This window comes from Plodia interpunctella, chromosome 23, assembly GCF_027563975.2.
Source record: "Plodia interpunctella isolate USDA-ARS_2022_Savannah chromosome 23, ilPloInte3.2, whole genome shotgun sequence".
NCBI lineage: Eukaryota > Metazoa > Arthropoda > Insecta > Lepidoptera > Pyralidae > Plodia > Plodia interpunctella.
The window spans coordinates 6,707,159-6,730,723 of NC_071316.1; the positions used below are offsets into that span (position 1 = coordinate 6,707,159).

The following is a 23,565-nucleotide window of genomic DNA, read 5'->3' on the forward strand; positions in this document are numbered from 1 at the left end:
CTCTGGGCAGAGTTTTATATTTACACTCTTGGTGTACATTTAGACGGAAGGAGTCCAATATACCAATGAGTGACGGAGAGCTGCAGACGACGATGTACATTTAATAAGGTACGCGAATTTATGAATACTTTGATTAACACATATCGCATTCACATAGTCACATTTTTGTCCCTAAATTCCCGAATATGAGCCAGGATGCTCATATTTCTCATATAAAAACAGCAAACTGCACTTTTGCATTTTTATGCAGCTCATTTCAGCACTGCAATATGTATTGCAATATGAATAGCACAAGACCGAGCTTGGCTTTGAAGCAGGGATACATATCCTTTCATTACACTTCTGCATTATTCCTTCCTGTTATTACGATTTCTGAGCAGACTTCGGACTGGGCATAGTGCCCGTCACAACTAAACCATTGTTGAAATCCCGGCTTTTGATGAGGTCTCCGTGATCGGCATTCGATTAAGTAGGAAATTAATTTTTAAAATTGCAGTTTACTATCGCACGTAGCTCCACTCCGTACAGTGAAATTACGTTACCTGGTTTCCATACCAGTTACTTCATATAGTATTCTTCATAGCTGAGGGTGGCCAGTATGTGGAATGATATACACACAACAAATTCTTGGCCAATATTAATTTTCCATTGCTTATAAATTTTGGAAGACGAACAACTCGATTGCAGGCTTCCTCTCTAAGGTATTGCGGTATTATAGAGTTGAGTAATGTGAAGGACTACTTTCTCAATAACTTTTTACTGATCTTTTTACAAATAAAGCATTTATAAAGAATTTACGTTTGAGTTATCACAAATTAATCTCGCGCCGATCTATTCATATAGTTGTAGATAAATAACATTTAATTGGTTTGAATATCTCGATCTGTATTATTCTCTGTGGTCTCAAACAAAGCTAATTGAATCCCCGGACGTGACGTCGTCTGTTTATACCAGCCACATTCTATGTAGACGATTGCGAAAATATGGAGAGAACGGAATCTTCCAGAAGGAAAAAGATGAAGAAAAGAAGTTCCCTCCATTCCGTTCGTAAAATATAAACTTTATCACAGATCCGATTGATCCGAAAGATTGATTTTCTTTTCTTGCTAATAATGAAGGAAATTCCTTCGTGTTTGTTTTCACTGCTGGTTTCGGAGCTAAAAAAATAGAACGCGCCAGCTTCTCCTAAGTCAATCAAGGGAAAGGACATTTGAGATATTTGATGACATTTGAGATTCTTCTCATTTGCGATGAACTAGCAACCTGTCACTATTTAATTTTAATTCCGCAAATAAACCCGCCATACATCTAATCGCGGACTTTGAGTTTCGCAACTGTTTGTTGTCTCTGCCTACCCCTTAAGGAATAACAAACATGTCTATAAGGACATAAGCACAATTTAATTTTCAATCTGGCTGGTCTCGGACTTTGCAGCTTCACAGCATCCAATGCACACGCGAAGACGAGAGAGAGACAGACGCTACTAAAGTTCCACATAATTTCATCGATGTCGTGGCGATATGATTATGTTCTCGTAAAAATTTTGTCTCCTGCACAGATCTACCCTTCTGTGCGCTCGTTGTTCTGCGGCATGTCAGATCTCTGCTTGCTCGGGGTAATTAGACGACGTGACACGATTGTGGATATAACATGCATACACTTATGTCTGAGACACCGGACTGATATGATTGTGGCAATACGTACACTTCATATTTCCTCACGATTTCAGTAACATGAAATGAGCGCCCTGCAATGGTTTTCTGCAGAGACAATTTCTACCACATGGACTTCGTCAAAAAGTGCGTGAAAAGATTAATTTAGGGCCGGCAACGCACATGTTACATGTTTAGTGTTGTGGGCTACGATGTCCGCACACCATCAGGTAGGCAGCATGCCATTTTGCTTAAAAAAGTAACTCATGCGCTGTTAACAAACAGCGGAATAAACTACAATTGGAGGCAATATAGCCTAAAAATGAAATACAGTGTTTCTGCGTCATTTTGAAGAAAGAGCTTCTTCAAAGAAGCAATTTTAATTTTTAGACATAAACTATAATTTTACACTAAAGGCAATTTGAGGCAATTTAAATACTCGTAATTATTTGATTGGTTATAGTGGGTTAAGGCTTTGTAATCGAGTGGTCTCAGGTTCGAATCTCGCTCATTCTACATTAGTTTCTATACCAATCTGACTCGTGTACTGTATTAGATTTCTAAGGCCAAATGTCGCTATCGGTGAAGGAAAACATATCGAGGACAGGAATCCTGCACACTGGCGACTTGAATAAAATCTGACGTCAGTGTTATTTACCACACATTCCACGAATAAGATTAGAATTTATCTGATTTATCTAAAACTCTGAAGCAGCACTATGAATTGACGCCACCGCCATAGCGTCAATTTGTGAGCGCATTTAACCAATTACCCACTCAGTTGGTCGCGAAAATTGTTTTAGTGAACTCGGCAATTTATGGCCGTCGTGAGGGAAACTATTGCCAGACCGCTTGAAGCGATAACAGTGGCAAATAAGATTATAAAATAAACTTTGCAACGTGAAGATAATTTTTTATCCGAGATAGATTTACGCCCGAGAAAATACGATTACGCCCAGTTTAAACCCGAGCTTAAAAAATCCATATCCGATCTTGGTGCACACAATGTAAAATTACCATGTCTATCCGTCCAGTCAACCTTCGAAGTGTTCTATCGTTAGCAGCTGATCTTACCTGACCAGGTCATGCAAACCATAACAATGATCATTTGAGCGTTTTCCCGGTTTCCTCCTCAGTCGTAGAGACTTCTATTGGAGTCCAGGATCCGTCATCCTACTTTTTCCCCTATAGTTTGCACAGGCATCACAGGCGTCTTTAGTTATTAAACCATGGATAAGCATGTCCATCTTTACGACGTCAATTCAGCTCTGTTGGCCTCGGTTTGCTCCTACTGCCAAAGCCAAGGGAAGAGAAGAAGCATTTGTTTGTTTGGCACATTTGTTCTTTAGTTTACACAGATTTATCATTATCGTAATCGTATCATTATCGATCATTATGATCGTTTTCGACAGACATACATCAATATTGTTTCACTTAATTTATTATATACAATAAGGTATCTGTGATTTAAAAAGGAAACTAATAACAAAGACACCTGCTTCCACTCAATCGTATGAAATCAGTAAAGAAGATTGATTGATTATGGAAAGTTGTAATGAAAATCAAACAGAAATACAATATCGTTTTATGAATATTGAAATTGGGTGATTAAGAACTTTAACTTATCGTTGATTATCGTAACTTTTAGACATATTTTTTTTATACATTCACGACTAATTTATCACTCCATTCCTAGCGTAACAATATTCCCATGTCGCTGACAAATTATCCTAAAATTCCTTGCCGTTTGGCCACCCTAGCCGGGGCTGGTGTCCGATCCCTTTAAAATGTCGCCTAAAATATGGGCGCTGTTCGAGAAAAATATATCTCCGACAAAAGCAGGACATTCGGGTCTCTATTTTGTTGTTCCATCCTAAATGTTCTTAATTCGCATTCGAATTATTTTCACTGAATTCATTTACGTTTATTATTATACTTACTATGCTAAAGTTTAAATGCAGGTTGTTCCTCAATCAATGGGCGGATATTGATGAAATTTTGTAAACAATTTGAGTGGTTTTACTCAGTGCAATATATCATGGGTAGTCTTTGTTAGATATTTCCACAAGAGCGTACATAGTTCCGCAAGCACCTTTAGTTATTATTATTTAGTTATTATTATTATATTATTATTATATTAATATGTCAGTTTAATTGTCCCTGAAACATAAATAAATCATAACCTCTTGTGAAAATAGAAACAAAAAGAAATCCGAATACGCACATTTTGACGACCTCGGTGGCGCAGTGGTGCTTGCCTCTGAACCGAGAGGTCCCGGGTTCGATCCATCCCCGGTCGGGTCATGATGGAAAATTATCTTTTTCTGATTGACCCTGGTCTTGGATGTTTATCTATATATGTTTATGTTATACAATATAGTATCGTTGAGTTAGTATCCCATAACACAAGTCTAGAACTTACTTTGGGGCTAGCTCAATCTGTGTGACTTGTCCTAAAAAATAAATAATAATAATACATTGTACTAACTGACACGCATCTCGGTGGTATGAAAATAGGGCGCCCCGTTCGTCGCGCTTTCCCAAAACATTGCGGAGCTTTTTTCGTTCCGCTCCCCGGGTGTGAAAGCTCCATTGTAAGCTCGTGTTCGGAATCCTAATGCAGTGCTTCCCAAAAACAAATATACGGGTTTCTGTCCAATTTTCCATGTTCATTTAAAGTTGACTCGCTTACTAAGTATTCGAGGAAGTTAATAGAACCGCAAAAGCTCCTGAACTTTTCTTTGATTAATTTGAAAGATTGGATGTAAACGTTCCACAAGTTAATAAAGTTTTCATTTCTTGGTTTGATTTTCAATTATTTTAGGGAGTTTAATTTACTGACTATAAAGGAAGAAGAAGAAGTATTTCCCCGTTTCAAATACGGTGCCAACAATAATAGTAATAACTATTATTGTTGGCACCGAAAGTGGTAGGGTTTCATTGGTCTTCTAGTTTCTATAACAAGATGAATCAAGATCGTTTCAGGTTTGAAGCCTCCTTTATGTGATTTGTGCTGTTTTTTTTCAGTGTGAAAACATGGAATAGTTTCAGAAACCGAAAACTAGGACAAATTTCCCCAAACTGCATTTCTTACTTTTGCGAGAAATATTATAATTTTATTTTGGCGTGAAAGTAGGACAAGTCACATACACTGTCACATTTATAACATTAGTAAATAATGGAAGTATGAATTTTTCCGCCTGATCCTATTCTGTAATAGAATCCCATGGATTAATACAATGAAAATGAGATCCACGTTTTCCAATATCGTTAACAGATTGACATCTCCTTAATTAAATCGTGTAATCCAACCCGCGAGTTATTCCCTCGGAATAACTTTAATTTTTAATCAAGCCGTTAACGATAATCAACTAATTAAACGAATTGTTTTTAGCTCTAGATATGTATATTTTATTTGGAGTGTTAATACAATTTTAATGGCTTAATGAAAAGATTCTTGATTGAAGCGGTGGTGGTGTAATGAATGGTTAAGACGCCTCTGGATCCAAAGGTCCGAGGTTCGAATCCTACATATGCTACATGAAGTTTTTTATGTGACTTATGTACAATAGTTTTCTTAGACCTGACCACCTGCTTCCAGTGAAGGCAAACAACTTGCGGGAACCTGCACACTGGTTGATTATTAATGATTATTAAGGAGAAAGAAGGCAATGACAAACCACTCCATTAATAGTGCCAAGAAAGTTATTGTGTGTGTTTCTTTCTAAGTAATGACCACGATCCTCAGACATGAGGAAATACGACTAGAAAGGGAGAAGAGATTGTAAATGTTAAAAAAACTTATTAGTAAATATTTTACTTCGCAACAAGCATTGCATTTATTGACTGTGTTTTGAGTGTTTTCCAGTTTCTTCCACATCCGCTGAGCGTCGGAGCCCTGAGTCAAATTTTATTTAAGACCCCTAAAAGTATCTAACATGACTTTATTCAAATTAAAATCATTTATTCAGAAATTAGACCTTCACAGGCACTTTTTCTCGTCAATTTATATTAATATTTATAGTTATTTCTCACAAGCTACAAACTATTGGCATTTCGGAACGACCACTGCTGAGAAGAAATACCGAAAGAAACTCATTTGAACAGTGTTGGTCCCTATCATGCCAGATCGGCTTACCATTATTGTTTCTTGCAATGTTTTTTTCTAATAATATATAAAAGTACATAATGTACATAGTCAAAAGGTATATCAAAACAGGTTATGATTGTGATCCGAGTGCTGATTATAATATATATTATAAATGGTTAGTTAGTATGTTTGTTTGTTACCTCTTCACGCATTATCTACTGGACCGACCGATTGTTATGAAATTTGGTACACGGGTAGATAATAACCTGGAATAAAACATAGGGTACCTACTTTTATCCCGAAATTCGCACGGGAGCGAAGCCCCGGGGCGCAGCTAGTAATAAATAAAACCAATTAGCATTTATAAAAACACAGATATATTCTAAACCAGTAAAGGCCGCTGCGTCTATATCCCGGCTAACACGGCCGTCGATAAGTTAAAAGTAGAACTATACTAGTTACTTTTTAACTTTTATCTCCCGGTCTATTTCCAACTCTTTCCAAGTTAGGCACAGACACGCAAGTTTGCTACTTTGGCTGCCTGCCAGTTCATCGATAGGCAGGTTAAGCCCAAGAATTTAGACCAACGTGAACTTATGTTTAATTTCACTAGTAATTGCCATCAAGTCGAATCAGATGCCTTTTTCCGTGTGTCAAAAACAGCACGGCCGCAGCCTTTGAAACGCTCTGAGAACCACGCCAATCAAATATATTTAAGAATCTATTATTGTTTATTACTAGCTACGCCCCGGGGCTTCGCTCCCGTGGGAATTTTGGGATAAAAGTACCCTACGTGTTATTCCAGATTATATTCTACCCGTGTACCAAATGTATTGTGTATGTTTGTTAATACTTTAATTAGTAGGATAATAATATTAGTTATTATTATTGATAATTTATAATATTAGTAGGCTATAACTAAAATGTTCGTATGCCCTCGTTACTATACAAACAAATAATATTGCGTCGCAAATAAAAATGTAACGATCCGAGCTATAATTTCGCACTCGTAATGAATAACCTGGATAAATATAGCTGGCCTATTTATCCTGCAATTTTATTGGTACGTACGGACTTTATTATTTAACTTGATTATAACTGTAATTGAATAAAAGGTCTATCTTTCGTACGATCAAAATTGCCCCGTATTAAAATAATCGCTGTAAAATGAAATGTCGCAGGTATTATACTGAAAATATTATTTTGTTTTCGAGCTTTGAGCTACATAAAGGTCTTCACTTTTGTCTATACTAATCCTAACTAATTTTATAAAAGCGAAATTAAGTTTGTTTATTTGTTTGCTATCTCTTCACGCTTTACCTACTTAACCAATCTTCTTGAAAATTTGCGTACATGCAGTTTTTTTTAGTAATCGAGATAAGGACATGGTTGAAAATTAAAAGTTCCCGTGGGAATTCACGAGGGCGAAGCCGCGGGTGAAAGCTATATTTGTATATATTTGTTCTTTAAAAGATTAATTTATATATTTAGATTTAATTTAGCCTTTTTTAAATTATTATTAAGTACAACTATGTAATATTACATTTTGTGTGATACTGTGATAATTTAAAATGAAGCCTACTCGCCTCAAATTAGTCAATCTATTGTCGTGTTTGGCTTCGTGAAAGGAGAACATAATTACTTTTAATAGTCTCTATGACGAAAAAGTAAAAAGTTATTCTACATGAAAAGTAATTGGATTTCTGGAGATTCTAGTATATTAACAACAGACGCAACACAAAACATCAAAGAGAAGAATATTGATTTTTCAACGTGAAAAATCCTTTGTCAGGATAATGTTATATCGTGTACATAAATAAATAAAATTTTGGGTATCTGTATCTGCAATATATCTCGTAGAATGAAAGTGAAACTAACTTAATCATCAACATAGCTATTTCAAGAAAAAGATTGCTAAAATTTGCAAAGAAAGTGCCCTATTGCGTATTGATGGGTTTTAACGACGGCAAATACATCTGAGATCATCCGAAATACGAAGCTCTAGATCTCAGACACCCATTATTACACCCAGATAGTCTTCAGACACCCATCCCACGAATAACCATTGCGAATATTGCCTAACCGCCATTAGCGCATGCCGACCGCGCTTACCACTGCACCGCCAGATCCTCACGTTGTCGGGATAAAAGTTAGGTATATCCCGCAGGAGTGCATGAAAGTTAATTGACTGGCATTATTGACGCAGTGGCCAATTTACTGGGAACAGTTGAGATCAATTAAACCGAATACAGACAGACAGATATAGAAAGATGTTTATGATGACGCTTTTCTTTAATTTCAATCAAATTTTCTCAGATAAATTTAATAATCTATAAGTGAGTACCTTAACCTTTCAGACACTCATGATATTGCGCAAATTAAGAACAATCTCCTGGTATTGAATGGTTTCAATTCTATCATGCCTATTCTCCTCACGTATCAAGACTGGCAGGAAATGATAGCATCGTGTTGTCGTGTCCATTTGCATTAAAACATTAGCTGGCAGAAAACATTACAATTTACTCGGTAACCACATTGATAAATTAGACCTTTAAAACTTACAAAGAGAAAATAAAATTGCAAAGCACACGACCCTACTTCGGAAGTACATAAAGCGCCTAAGAAAAAGACTCACTATCCCCTCGGGATACAACGTGGGAAAACTATAAAACATTTACACTCTGAACCCGCAATTCCAGATTCCCGCCATCCAATCCACCTAGGAAATCTCAGGATCGCATCGGTTAAATAAAAGGTAACCTCAAACCCGTTCAATTAGCAGAAATAAGACGAACTAACCGCGTCGCGCTGGATCGATCCGCTTCTAACTGGAAAAATGTCCCTTTCAACGTAGATTAATTACAGATTCCTTGTCCCCCCACCCCTGGGAGAAGATTGAAAAGCTCCAAAAGGGTTTTTAATTTGCCTTTTCGTCCATACATCCAATTTCTTTTGTCTAGCTATTTAGACGCTACGATAGGTCCTTTGTCTTTTATTGTATCAAGGAATTTTTACTTTTATTATATCACATGTTGTAGCGCCAGGATTTTTAAAAGAAGTCAATAAATATATACATTGTCTTGCTTATCATGGATATACGCAATAAATAAAAGTTATGTAAGTAGATTTAACCAAAGGATTAAAGTAGCTGCTGAATTGTTATTAAATGGTTGGGATTTTCGGGTCTTATAAATAACCTCACATTTTTTCTTCGACTGATAAACGTGTTAATAAAAGAAGCTATTATAATTCGATGCCTTTATCTAAAGCTTCTAAAGAAATTAATCTATATCAATATATATAATATAATCTATATAATTGAACCGAGAGGTCCCGGGTTCAATCCCCGGTCGGGTCATGATGGAAAATGATATTTTTCTGTTTGACCCTTGTCTTGTATGTTTATCTATATATGTATTTGTTATAAAATATAGTATCGTTGAGTTAGAATCCCATAACACAAGTCTCGTACTTAATTTGGGGCTAGCTCAATCTGTGTGATTTGTCCTAATATATTTATTTATTTATTTTTAACCCTAAAGTTACGTTATATCGATGTTGTTAAAAGCCGCTCACTAGCTATTAAACCATTAGCGTTACCTACACCAATAACTTTCTAAAGATTTAAAATGACATAAAAATCATTTATCTCATTCAAGTATTCGGAATCCAGACCGCAGCCAACCGAACCGGAATTTTCCTGTTCCAACCGCCATTTTCCGGATCGCAGACAGACGTATTCGGAGCTTGTGAGCTATTTTCATAGTTACCTTTTACCTTTAACTACTTTTTTAGTTCGGAACTTCTTTGAAAGCTTTCTGTGCAAAATGATACTAGTTTAGATTTTAGACAGAGTTTTTATGGCTCCGTAAATCCGAATGGCAAGCCACTACGGTAATGTTGCCAAGATAGTCTTGTGTTCGCTCAGCATAATGACCACAGTTCACGACCCTCAGGAATGAGGAATATTATGAATTTACAAAATTTTGACTTCTCGATCGTTTTGTATAAAATTGTTTTAAAAAAAAATGTGCCTAATTGATTTTGCGTTGGAAAATTCTCAAGACTGTTTCTATTTTTATTTATTCAAGGCACACACGTAAGCAGTTGTTCGACATGCTAGTACAATTGCAATCGCAAATCGCATGCTCATTTGCCCACTTATAAAAAAAATACTTATAAAATGAACTATAAAAAATATAATCCCAATTTTTCGAATTCAGTTTGAACTCAATACGTACAATTGGAATCGTTCAATCTTGACGTTATTGCTGCCGCGCCGTTGCACATATTACATGCAACGATTGAGAATCAAATACACGAGTGTGCATTGAACCGCCGCTTTTCATATTAGTTGAGAGAATGTTTTTGTGATCTATCATGTGATCAAGAGAATGTCTTTGTGATCTCGACTTGTTATGATAGATTTGGCGCAGTGGTTGTGGCGCAGTTAGATCTTTGGATGGGTGACCCAAAATGTATTATCTTGAGTTTCTTTGTGCTACGGAAGTCACGTTCAGAGTTTGATTTGCTGTCGTTAAAACCCACCAAACCGCAATGGGCTGGTGCGGTGGACATGGCCCGTACTCCTTATCCATACATAAGGTAGGCCCACCAGTGGGGACGTTTAAATGCCGTGACGTTTAGATCTAAATTTGGTTTTCAGCTTGTAATTTATGGATATACCGTCGAATTCCGGGCTATAGGTTTATGATATTTCGGATGGTAGGATTAATTAATTTCATTAATTGCTCACAAAAAAGTAAGCACTCGTTTGAAAGCAGCAATTTTTCGAACCAATTTCATATCATGTTATAGACTGGGATCTAACCGGGTGGAAAACACAATAACATAAACGCTGCATCAAGCCGCATGGTCGGTTGAGCAGCTGGCTTTGATAGCTTGCGATATATATGCTGTATGCGAGAGCACATTGGATTTATTTGTGTAAATGTAATAGTACAAATTTGTGCCGACAGGATTCCTACTAATATTATAAATGCGAAAGTTTGTGAGGATATGTGTATTTATGTATGTTTGTTACTCTTTCACGCAAAATCTATTGGACGGATTGTTATGAAATTTAGTACACCGCCGGTGGAATATAATCTGGAATAACTCATATGGTACCTTTTATACAGAAATTCCCACGGGAGTGAAGCCCCGGGGCGAAGCTAGTTATAAATATGAAAGTTATAATTCAGAGTAACTTGTGAAAAATGCCTGTGAAGGTCTAATTTTAAATCTTTGACAAGCTAGTATCACATCTGTCCCTTATAGGGACATTGCAACCAAATTGTCTGGGGTATTATATATTGATTGTGGTAGACAGAGCCCAGAGAGAGTCGTAGGCCGGGTTTAGCTAGATAGGGTAGCTATTATTGGTAGAACTAGATCCTGAAATAGTGCGCGAGTTCAAAAGTGTAATTATGACAAAACTCATTTTTAATAATAATATTTCTTTTGTTTCAGGTAACATACCCTCTCTACAATAATACCAAGAAATGGTAATGAAATTTAATCTAACTTTACGTTAATATTGCCAGTAATTTCTAATTAATTACTTAAAATATATATTAAACGCGCACGTACCCTTTATATCTGGAACCTTACGGGTTGTGTTACAACGACCCGTGATCAACGAGCGACACGACCCGAAACGTCCGGAGTATAAGGGTACATATGCGCGTTTAATACCTTTTTGAGTGACGCGATAGTCTAAAATTAGTTACTTTCTAATTAAAATAATAGTAATGCTCACGTGTAACTGACACACACATTCCCCGCAACCTTGTTATACGGAAATTAAACTCAAATTACTAGATCGAGTTGGATCAGATGTTTGTGTAACGACGCGTGGGACACAAGCCTTAATTAATCGGATCTGTATTTAGAAGTGCTTCCCTAGGGCTTAAGGTGTGTTTTGTGGAGCTTGACAGTTACACGTATTCTTGCGTCAAAGTAATAGTAAGAAGAGAATCGAGTGAAACTGCTAGTTACAGAATAAAAAGTGTTTTATTTTTATTTGTAAGAGAATAAATTCTCTTCGATCCAGAGTCTTCTTAGCTAAGTTTTTAAAATTACGTTTGGAAAGCTGCTCTTTTTTAGCAGATGAGATGATGCCAGCAACTTGATGGTTTCTTAAATATTTAATTTAGTTTTTGTATTACAAAAAAATAAAAACTATTAAGTTTTTAAATAAATACAAATCGGATATCAGTACCCTATATTTTAAGTAGGTAGGTGAAATTTTTGAACACGTATCATTCATGAAAACACTAGCTGCGCTCCGGGGCTTCGCTCCCTTTGGAATTTCAGGATAAAGTACCCTATGTGTTATTTCAGGTTATATTCTACCCATGTACCAAATTTCATAACAATCGGTCCAGTAGATTTTGCGTGAAAGAAACATACATTCAAACTTTCGCATTTATAATATTAGTGGGATTAGTAGGAAGTAGGATTATTAAAGCACTATTATCGAATGTTTTCGTGTGATGTCATCTCTAATTGGACAATAATTTGACACAATCAGCTTCACGGTCAACTGTGTTTGTGTATGACTTATGCTATAAGTCTATTTTGTCTAAGACACATTGATGATTTTACCGCGCACCACCATTACTACATTCAAAATGTTAATTGCCATTCATATTATACATCAGTTCTCTTAGCACTAGGCACACGGGTTACAGTTTGGTACAATATGAACCCTGTCGGGTATTTGCAAACGAAAAAAATACCGGCAGGCGAATCTAATGATAAAAATGTCGTAAAATTAAACGCGTGCGTGTTCTATTATTAAATATTGTAAACACGTAGATATCATGTCACAATAATTAAATAAAAACAATCAAATGAAATCATTGTGAATATTAAAAGTCCTGGAGTTCCTTCCATAGCTCTCCCTCCAAAGCTATTTGCATCTTGTTTAAGAGCTATGCTCTTGTCGGTGGAGTATACTAGGCTCACACCTCTCTGTTCTCCGCTTTACGTTTTAGCTCCCTATTTATACGATTCAACGCCTCTTGACACATTATTGCCGTTGACGACACAGTGCAGCAATAATACGATGTGAACAGCGTATTTTGACAATGGCAGTTAATGGAGAAGCTGTAAGTACAAAGGTGTTTATTCTTCGTTCGGCCCATTGATTTTGAACCCACATAAAAAAATCGTGTCATCCCAAATAAACAAAATTAAATCCTTTTAGGGTAACTTAAAAGTTGAAAACAAAAAACTTATCCGTCTCTCTATCTGTCTCGGTCTTGCCCCATTTACTTAGGTTACCATTTACCATTTATTTACAATTTTGTATAACTTGAAATTAAACTACATAAGTTTAATTTCAAGTTATATACCAAAGCTATATACCAAATTCTAGGTTTACGCTCTCTTTCAGTTGTAAAAAATTCAAAATTGTTAAGTCAAGCGATCAAGTAGTAAGGTGTTATATGTGAAAACCTTAATTATAACATAACAACAAAAATACTTAATCTACGGCGAGTCCGACTCACACGTACATGACCAGTTATTATTATTATAAATAAGACTTTCTTTATTCTGATAAAGAAAATCCACAAAATGATTAGTAAACTACAAACCTTCTAATATTCCACAATCACTAGTAGTATGATCTATCATGGATCCACAAATCAATTTGGAACTCCGCCACCAAACATCCGATGGTCAAACAATCAGAACAAACAGATTACGTGGACAAACTCGTCGATTATTAGATTCCGGTGTCCATTCGGCATTGTCGAGTTGGTGAAATTCTATTCGTGACTAGTTGTTGCATGCGGCTTGGCATGTTCATGGACGCATGACGGCTATAGCAGTTATCTTTACATCCTTACATATTATAAAACGAACTCCTTTGCCACGTGTGTCTGGCTGTCTTAAAAACTACTGCACGGATTTTCACGCTGTTTTCACCAATGGATAGTGTGATTACTTAGAATGGTTTAGGTGTAGAAGTTATTACATTTTTACCCGAGCCAAATCGGGACGGGCCCCTAGTTATAATTAAAATTATTTTGTGTCTCGCCGAGCGTCCGCGAATACGTTAAAATGTATATTGTGTGTTTTTATACAAACCTATTTCACGAATTCCCGAAATCGTTTTCATTATCCAATATTATATAATATATATTTAGCCTTGCGTAAGTTACTATCATGTTTCTAGGTAATGATAAATATAAAATAATAATATATTAATTTCGAAATACAAAATTCTCTTGAAATTCGTACCTTTCCTGATACAATGCAAAAGTTTGAATGTTAGCGAGGATGATTGATTGTATATCACCAAATCACTCAAATGCGATGAAATTCGGTACTGGGGTACGAAATAGGGCTTTTTATATTGAAATTTCTACGGAAACGAATCCCCGGGGCAAATTAATTACAACATATTCTTTCAAAATCGCTTTTAAAATCGAGGACCCGTGAAATTTCATGCCATCAAGAAGCTTTATGGACGCTATCGGCAATATGCATAGTTTTCCCCGAAATAAGGGTGATTATCTTTAAATGCTGGAGTCAGGGTGGCTCCCGCGGGAAATTAGCTTCTGTCGGACGGGAAGCCGGATGTAGTCTGTCAGAAATACGGTATTACGTAACGCTCGAGTCATACTAATGTGAAAAAAATCTTTAAAAATGTGCTATACTTTTCCGAGTTATCATTATCATATACTTATTCGAAGTATGAAAAGTAATGATCGAAATAAAAAATCTTAATTCCAATTTCGTTAGAATAATTTTCAATACTAACGAGTATTGCGGGTTAGGAGACATCACCAAAGAAACTTATTACTTGATCACTTATTGAAGTCAAAAATTCACTTGAAACTAACCCTGTTATTCATAAAAAAGATAAGCATACTTTAAGTTCAATTATCTTTTGTTACTTTTGCACTTTACAATATTTGTTGAGACAAAACATACTTTGAGCTTAACGTATGCTTTATTTTTCTTATGAATACTGTATGAATAATACTGCCGACTTCCAAAGCGCATAAGAATATGCAATAAACTGTACTTCAGCCTTTTCTTGAAAGACTCCAAGTAACAAAGAAGTTACCAATCGATTTAAACATTAGAATCCCATTATAATTTATCTAGTCCTATGTGGATGCTGGACTTTTAAAATAACCCAATAATAATGTGGTAATTTTCACACTTTTACCGAAAATATGGCCAATGGAAATATACTTATCGGAAATCGATATCATCGTACTAGGAATCCTCACATAACACTGCATTTCATGTCACAATACCGATGGATTCTGGAAATCAAAGCGTATTGTTGTCAGCGATGGGCCATTGCTGGAAATGTTTTATTTATTTTGAATACAAAAGTCCATCATTCCATCATATTACAAATTCCATTACAATTTAATGCTTTGTCTGCGTGTAAAAATCTGACAAACGTAGCATTTATGCATGCAATATTATGGCATTGTATTGGGGATTTTGTTCTATTTATTCTCCTATTTAAATAACAACTACGTTTTTTTGAACTATTTTATTTAAAAGGTACATAGACATATATATTAATAAAACTGTAAGTGAGTTATGTACAGACATATAGGTTCAAGGAAAAATAATTATAGTCGTAAGTTGAAATAATAATTATATTTTTTCTACAATTTTGTGAGATAAAATTATAAAAAAGAAATTTTTACAATGTTGTCTGTCCGTGTGTGGTGCGCGATCACACGAAAACTGTGAAAACCGCATCATCGAGATACGTTGCTGAGATATTGACAATAATAAGTAAATAAGTAAAACGCGGGCAAAGCCTTAGGCAAATGCTAGTCATAAATTAAAGAAAATGTACTTAAATAAAAACTTCTGCATTTATAACGATAAACTACAAGAGCAAAGAAATCTTGTCCGAAAATCCAAATTTTCTTTAACACATGTTTCAGTTCGCAAATTGTCGCCATTGGCTGAGAACAGATGCCATATTTTCACCCCAAATTTTTTGATGTGGCAATAACATTCTGACACTCAACACGTCAAATATCTCAATAAAACGGCCGTAAAGGATTTTGCAGATGCCTCACCCTCTTAAGTGAGGTCTTTCAAAAGGAGGGTAGTTACAGAAGTCACCTCCCAGTCCGAATAAACTAGTAATATAAATTTGCTTCTATGCTCTTCTGGGAGTGAAGGAAAAGTAGAAAGAGCTATAAAATGAGTATTGTGATGTGGGGTCTAAATTATTTGTCGTTATAGATTCCAGTGGTGCTAACAGATAGTTAAAATTGTACTTACTTACATTGGTCACACTACTGGTGTGAAAATTTGACGTGACTATGGTTAAAATATGTAATTTGGACTTTCACGACATTTTTTAAATCATATTGCTCAAAATCTACTAACTACGTTTCGGAACGACGACTGCTGAGAAGAAATATTGATAGAAACTCATTTAAACAGTATTGGTCTATATCATGCCAGAAGGGCTTGCCATTATGTATCCTCTTCTTTTGATACCTCGTTATTTTGTTTCAAGGTATCTGGATGGGCACCTTATCGATATTGAGGACCGATATACCGTGGCGGTAATGGCCACCATGTCTGGACATAGATGTGTTTTGTGTTTGTTTTATAATCATTGATGATGAAGGTTCTATTCTGCTTTTGTAAAAATGAGTACCTACTTCTTAACTCTCTTATTACACATAGTTGACATTAATTTGGAACTGAATAATACACAACGACTTTAGAAACACGGCGCAGTATATAGCTTTAACGTTAGCTAAATAAAACACGGCGGACGAACAGACTCATGACGCAACCTTTGTGAAATCAATTCGGATGGAAGCTTTCTGACTGGTCACGCGAACTGTGTGGGTGACTTGGACAATAGCGAAACGGTGGCGTTGCGATCGGGTTGGCTCGATTTCTGAGGCGTGTGGTTCCGCCCTATTATAGGACTACCATTTCCTGCCATGGATACGCTGAAGGCTTAAAAATAAATGAATTTCAAATTTACTTTTAAGCTCCGCGCTTAGGAACGTCATGGTTAAGGACTTGGAACACGCCAGGTAGGCTGGATATTATCTATTTTTTGAATATGTATAAAAAATCACTGAGCTCTAGAATGCAAAGCCGTGAGAATTTTTAAGAAGTAATTTAAAATTGTCATGCAGATGAAATGGCCTTTACAATAAAGTAGTAGTGACAACAATACGGTGATGATTACGATTAATTGACACATTTTACGCAGTTTATTATTAAATACTATAACGAAACGCCTGAAAAACCCAGAGCCCCGTAATTATATAATATTTAACAGTTTATTATGACAGACGGTCGTAAAAACTCCAATGAAGACGAAACAATTAAAAGTTAACGGTTGTTGAGATATTAGGGCGAGGACGGACGGGGCAGTGGGTCGAGAGCCGGCCTTGGGACAGTATGCCTTGCCTTCAATTCTTAGGGAGCTGGAAAATAGCTCTTCTAGAGATAATTTCATATCTAATTCTTTATTGAAAGAGATTTCACCTGTTCTGTCTGTCTCTAATCAAATATTACAACCGCTTGTCCCAACTACACAGTTGAAATATTCCACGATTATTATGATAAACATGACCTAATGGTGATCCAGGATGGGCTCCCAACGAAGGTACTCTTTGAAGAGTTCTGTCTACAAGAAAGCTTGCATCGAAAAGTCCATTTTTGTAAAAAAACTTCTATTAATTTAACGTAGAATTACCAGTAAACCACTATGAAGCGCCATCTGGTGGCCACTAATCCGGTTTTAATTTCGCAGTGTTAGTGCCACATTCATAAATGTCAGGGTTTATCCCCGGGCTTAGAGCTAGACTGGCCCGGCTCCCCGTGGACTCATTAGTGCATTTGCTACTAACAAGTTCATTAAATGATCACATTTCTATTATAACTAACAAGATTACTGGGGAAATCTATCAAATTTAATTGCAAAGCTGACACTATTACCACGGAGGCACAACACTTCTTCTTCTTCTTCATCAATATCCAATTTCACTTGGGGTTGATTTGGGGAGTTTTAGTGTCACGACACTAGTCCGCGAAAATATAATTCTAATATCGTAGGAGAGCGTCGAGTCGACACGCAAAGAAGAAATAAATATAAAGTAACCAAGTGGTATCTAGTCCCGCATGCGATTTGTTAAATAAAACTGTCAAATCCTGTCCAAAACCTTCCACAGAATCCACGCTGTTGGTGATCAAACCGCTTGAAAACGAACAGACAGGACGCAGCAGAGGACTCTGTTTTATAATATGTAAAGATTCATTTGCAAAGAACATTACAATATTTATTATTACATTATAAATGTATTTTATTTTGTATGAAAGGAATTTTTCTTTCTGAATTACTGAACCCTAAAAAGGGAACACTACAGGAAACGAACTCTATAGAAATTACGGAAACGCAATCCACCAAGCACAAAGCCGAATCACGGCGGATCCCGAGGTGTAATGAAGTACAAAATAGTCCTTTGGTATGCGAAGATTTAAAGCTACATCAGTTCCTTTGTGATGAACTCGGGGAAATGTAGTTTTCGTTTTCATATACAATACAAATATACTTAGCAAATATTTTACAAAAGTAACATTTTGCCACAAGCTTTTATTGATGCCGATGATGATGATAGAGATCTTGCTGCATACAACTTGTGATAGAAATAATATTATCCGTGTAGTAAACAGAGTGAAGAGTTGTTGAGCCGATCCTGACCTTGATGGTCATGCTCATCATAATAATGCATTGTAATGGAAACTAGACTAGCTACGTGGAAAATTTCAACTCTGTATAATAAGTGAAATTAAACTTGAAAGATTTGATTACTGACAAAAATCGGGACAGGTGAAACTTTAAAAGCTTAAATAAAGTATAAATGTTTGGTTATTTGTACGATGCCGTCGAGTTATTTGGGATTTACCGTGTACCGGTGGACGCCATTTTTATTTCTTTATTCGGTAACACTCTCATTGATATTCTATCATATCTGACAATAATTTCTGACCGAATGGTAGAATGGGGCATTTTATGTAATTTCAAATAATGGCACTTATCGATATCTGTGATCGGCATTCAGCGAACAGTAGATACCTCTTGATATTGGAATGACGTCGAGCAATTTGTAAAAAGGCGCGTATTGGTATTCTGTGTGGCTCTGCCTCTTATTTCCTCATTAAATTTTGTGAGTACAATTAAGATCATTGTCTCTCGATAAATACCTTCAATCATGCGTTTTAACAGTTTAAATGTCTTCAATGTCTTAACAAAACTAGTTTAAGTTCTTAAGTACATATAGATTGCGACAACTCTCCACCAATACGTGGCGTTTCGGCTTTTTTTTTCATAGCAGTAAATAAAAACGTATCATACTAACTACATTGTGTCACAGATTATACAATACTTCCAGTAACTATGTTCATTCAGTATAGCCAGCATAAAAGACATTAGATACGAACGAATTCCTTCGAAAATTCTGTATTGAAACTGACTCATCACAGTAATGGCGATGACCGGACATATGGCATTAAATAGGTGAAGGTGATTACGTTGCGAGAGCATCCACAACTATAATTCTAGCGGACTATTACTAAAAACCCAGTTTATGAAGAGTAGGAAAGGACTTTTCTTTTTTTGTTATCATCACATTGGCCACACAGCCTATCATAGATCACAGCTGGTCATAGACCTCTCTTCTTTTACGCCAATCTGTGCTAATCTAATCCATATATTAGGTACCTCCTACTTTTATGGTGTCATCTGTCCGCCACGCCATCTTGTAATATGATATATTTACGATTTTTTTTAAATAATCCATTGAGTCGAACCAAAACCTTTTGAAACAGTCCGAATTCCGGCCGATTCTGCCCATCTCTGTTCATAATTATAACGTTTTCGCAGGTTATGTTTTAATAAAGTTTTATGCGAACGTAAAGACCGACATAACTGATTTATCAGTGCCTTATCAATGTATTTATAGGTTTTTTGATGACTTCTTATAGCAGCCGATGCGTAGGAGTATATTAAAGGTTTTATTACAGTCTTGATTTTATGTAGTGACAATAAAATTGCTTAGATTTTATTGGTAAGGTTAGTAACGCCGCGCCATTACACATTCGTCCATTTAATTGTAATATACATACTTACAATATATACACTATGACACCAGTAAGACGACATGGGTTGGACCACAAGTCAAAAATTCGTTTTTCCACTGGACCTGTAGGTATTCGTCTTATATAAGTAACTTAATACATTTTACATGTAGCATATGTTATTCGTATGTTCACCCAATCCGCAATGTAAGTGTGGTCTAAGTTAACTAAACAGCAATTTAACCGCAGTTAAGACCCGGTTCAAAGGACGTAGAATGAGGTTGTATTAGGTTACCTAGCAATCTCTGTTGTAAACATGAACCGCGTCATATTGCGGGATTAACGTCTAAAATCTACAACACCTTTACTTACAAAGCAATAAGGTTCAATTCCGAACTTTGAATAGTAAGATACGTCTAAAAATAACAATATCTTATGCTCATCGAAATAGGGTTCAAATTTAAAATACTGGAAAGTTATCAACCCCTTTTTAGCGAGCGATTTCCTCGCCATATCCACATGCTTCTGGATCCGGATTATTGTGTTCATTTCGTTTCAGCTCTTATGAGAATTGGGATAATTCATTTAGGTAAAGGAACCTTATAAATGTGAAAAAAAAATAACAAAAGGAGAAAGTTTCACAAAAAGGAGAGTTAGACAAATTTTTATATTTGTGAAAACAGCATCTTTGAAAAAATATGACCTTAAAAATTCCACGTCTTACAGGCAATAGCTAGTATAAAACCCAATCGAATTAAATTCTCGAGTTGATTAAAACAAAATGGCGTCGGAATCGAACAGCAACAGACTTAATGGATTCTTTAATCAAAAGATTAATTGTAGAAACGATCCGTATTGCGTTCGTAAACCTTAGATTTACGCTCGAGGCAGGTATATTCTGTAAATTTGTGAGCCTTGGAACGGTGGAGACGTTTCATCTCCTTGAGTGCTTGTTATAAATTAAAGAGGGTATAGAATTGTCACGTGTATTATTTTGAACGGCAAACGAGCGTGTTAACCGATGGGAAGTGATCAAAGACCTGAAACAACCCTGTACAAAAGTATATATAATCGTACGAATCATACGGATAAGTTACGGGTGAGGTTCTTAGAACAATCTTACTTCTTATTATTTGCGGACGGTGGTGTGGGAGTCTTTAAACGCTCAATTGGATAGTAAATATTGTCTTGTCAGAACCGAGCCACCACCAAGGCTTCATTAGGCGCTGCCGTCAAGACAATAGAAGAATATTATTTAAAACTATAGACTTAAAACGACCTTTGAAGTTAAACACTGACTAAACAATATTAGCTCAGATTGAAAAAAGATACTGACAATTATAAAATATAATTTAAGCACGTCACATTTTCAAATGGAAGCAAAATTTATTTTAAACATTGTAATTTTGAGCGAATTCTTACAGCCAATTAACTCCCTCTCATCTCGGCATGAGTTGCCTTCACGAAGCATGGGGTCAGCGTAAAAAAAAATACTTCATTTGAAGATAAGATTTGGCTTACAGCCTTACAGTAAACCAATGTTGAGTTAAAAATACAGCATTATCCATCTGCAGCCTCGATATGTCGTAGTCACAAAGATGTCTCGTCGAGGCGACAACAATGTGTGAGCTTAGCTTTTACGATATGAAAGTCGACTCGGTAATGAGCTTTATGTCTCTAGGTTTGTGTGGAGTTAGAAATATTAACATTTTAATACGCTAGTTACTCTAAAATGACGATACCATTGATATAACGAAAGGCAATATAAAATGAAACGTTTATTGTTTAGTGGTCATTAACATTCCCAATGCTTGCTCCACACAACATTTTACCAAAATTTGGTAGATTCGCGTACATTGCTGGTTTTTATAATATAAAAAAAGCTCACAAACTACGCAACATAAATTGATTCGCGTCGTATTCTGTCCGAGACAAAGATACGTGTTTATGTGTAAGGAGATGCGCAAACAATGGAATACATTATTTATCACCTTTCTAATCCTTCTAATTGTCGCGATCCTGTTTTAGTTGTCCGCCATTAGGTTCTGCGCCACCTGGTGTTGTTTGCTGGTACTAATTTATCGGCATGTTTTACGAGTTTTTCAGTATTTGCTGTGGGAATTAGCGCAGGAATCCAATATACAGGGTTGTAAAGTTTTAATAGTCCAAGTTCAAGACATGATATTGTACAGATGCCACATTACCTCGCATGGAACTCTATGCGATGGTAATTGGGGTGAATTTGCAATGATTTTGGGTAGGTTGAAGTCACAGAATTCATAATAAATAAGCTTCAGACTGGGGCCTCGTCCGCGTGATTTTCCCACGGTAACAGTATGTCTTTCCGTGATGAAAGTTTCCGTGGTTGACGGTTACGTTCAGAAATTCAGGTATTAAAATAAAACTGGTGGTATGTATGTAATTTAGTGGATTAGCACTAGACATACAGGGTACGGCGCCAGTCAGGTGAAGTCTCCGTATGGCAGACATGACGTCACTCAGGCAGACGGCGGTCGCAGGTCGGGTATTTATAGACTGGCTTTTGGAACTGGATTTGCATCGATGTCGACATATTTAGGACTTCAGATTCTGGTAACGATTGGTTTTGGTTTACTTTTAGCACCGTATTACATAAGATCGATGGGTTTATACCGGTGTCAACTAGTTATAGTATTGTCGTAGTTTCTTCCCAAACCTTCCTCTTTTTACGGTCGTATAACTCAAGACTGAGGGTCGTGGTCATTAAGTGGAATGAAACACGCAACGTCAACGACACTCTTGGTAATATTAATTGAGTGGGTGGCCGTTGCCTTCTCTTTTTCACACATCAGATGTTATCTACTACAGTGCAGGTTTCGTCCTCACGATGTTTTTCCTTCACCAGAGACAAGTGTGTTCTGTGAAAGTTAGTTTTATTACACGTGAGTAAAATTGGTGTATATACTCATGTGACACGAGTAGGATACGAACCTGGGACCTTACGATCACAGGCGGAAGGTCTTAACCACTGGGCTACTCTCGCTTCGCACTGGGAGTGAACCCAACTACACTGAAAAAAAAAAATGGTTGCTAGTAGCTAAAAGTTTAGCTGCATATCACCAAAATCGAGTGACTACTAAACTGAGGGCTACAAGTAACTAAAACATGTTTTGTAAACAGAGTTTAGTAATATTATATTAACTTCTTTTAGGTAACTGGTGATAACTTAGTTTTGTTATTTGAACTAAACTGTTTGGCTGTCAATAGTGCTCCGGTAAAGTTGCTTTAGCAAAATTACTTTGGCTAATTAAAGCTAAAGTATTAAATAACTAGTAAATCTAACAGTTCAGTAAGAAATATTAAATTATTTGTTTAATAATTAATGTTAAGGTGTGGTTATCTCTTGCTAATCTGTTTCATTACTAGTAGACAAACACTTTATGTGGAGGTAACAGCATTGTTTGTTTACCTGCTCCTGTTGGTTTATTTACCAGTAGCTGGTCCTAGATCTGCTATTGGACCTGGATCTACAGGCCACCTTCAATATTATTGGGATGTACTGGATTGATATGATTAATCATATCAATCCAGTAAATCCCAATAATATTATCAAATGGTGTCCTGCCTTGTGGATGTATATACAGGTCTAACAGCCACCTTAACATAGGGATAACGGGCTAAGTGCAATAATGAATAAAAAAATGTATATTATATAAGTAATTTTTTTGAATTATT

The 23,565-nt window shown here is 36.1% G+C and overlaps 1 protein-coding gene across 1 annotated transcript in view; it reads left to right on the top strand.

Moving 5' to 3' along the window:
* The window catches only part of Cals (Calsyntenin), a 157,923-nt gene that overhangs the window by 36,498 nt on the left and 97,860 nt on the right, over window positions 1-23,565 (top strand). The gene's annotated exons all lie outside the window — the stretch shown is intronic.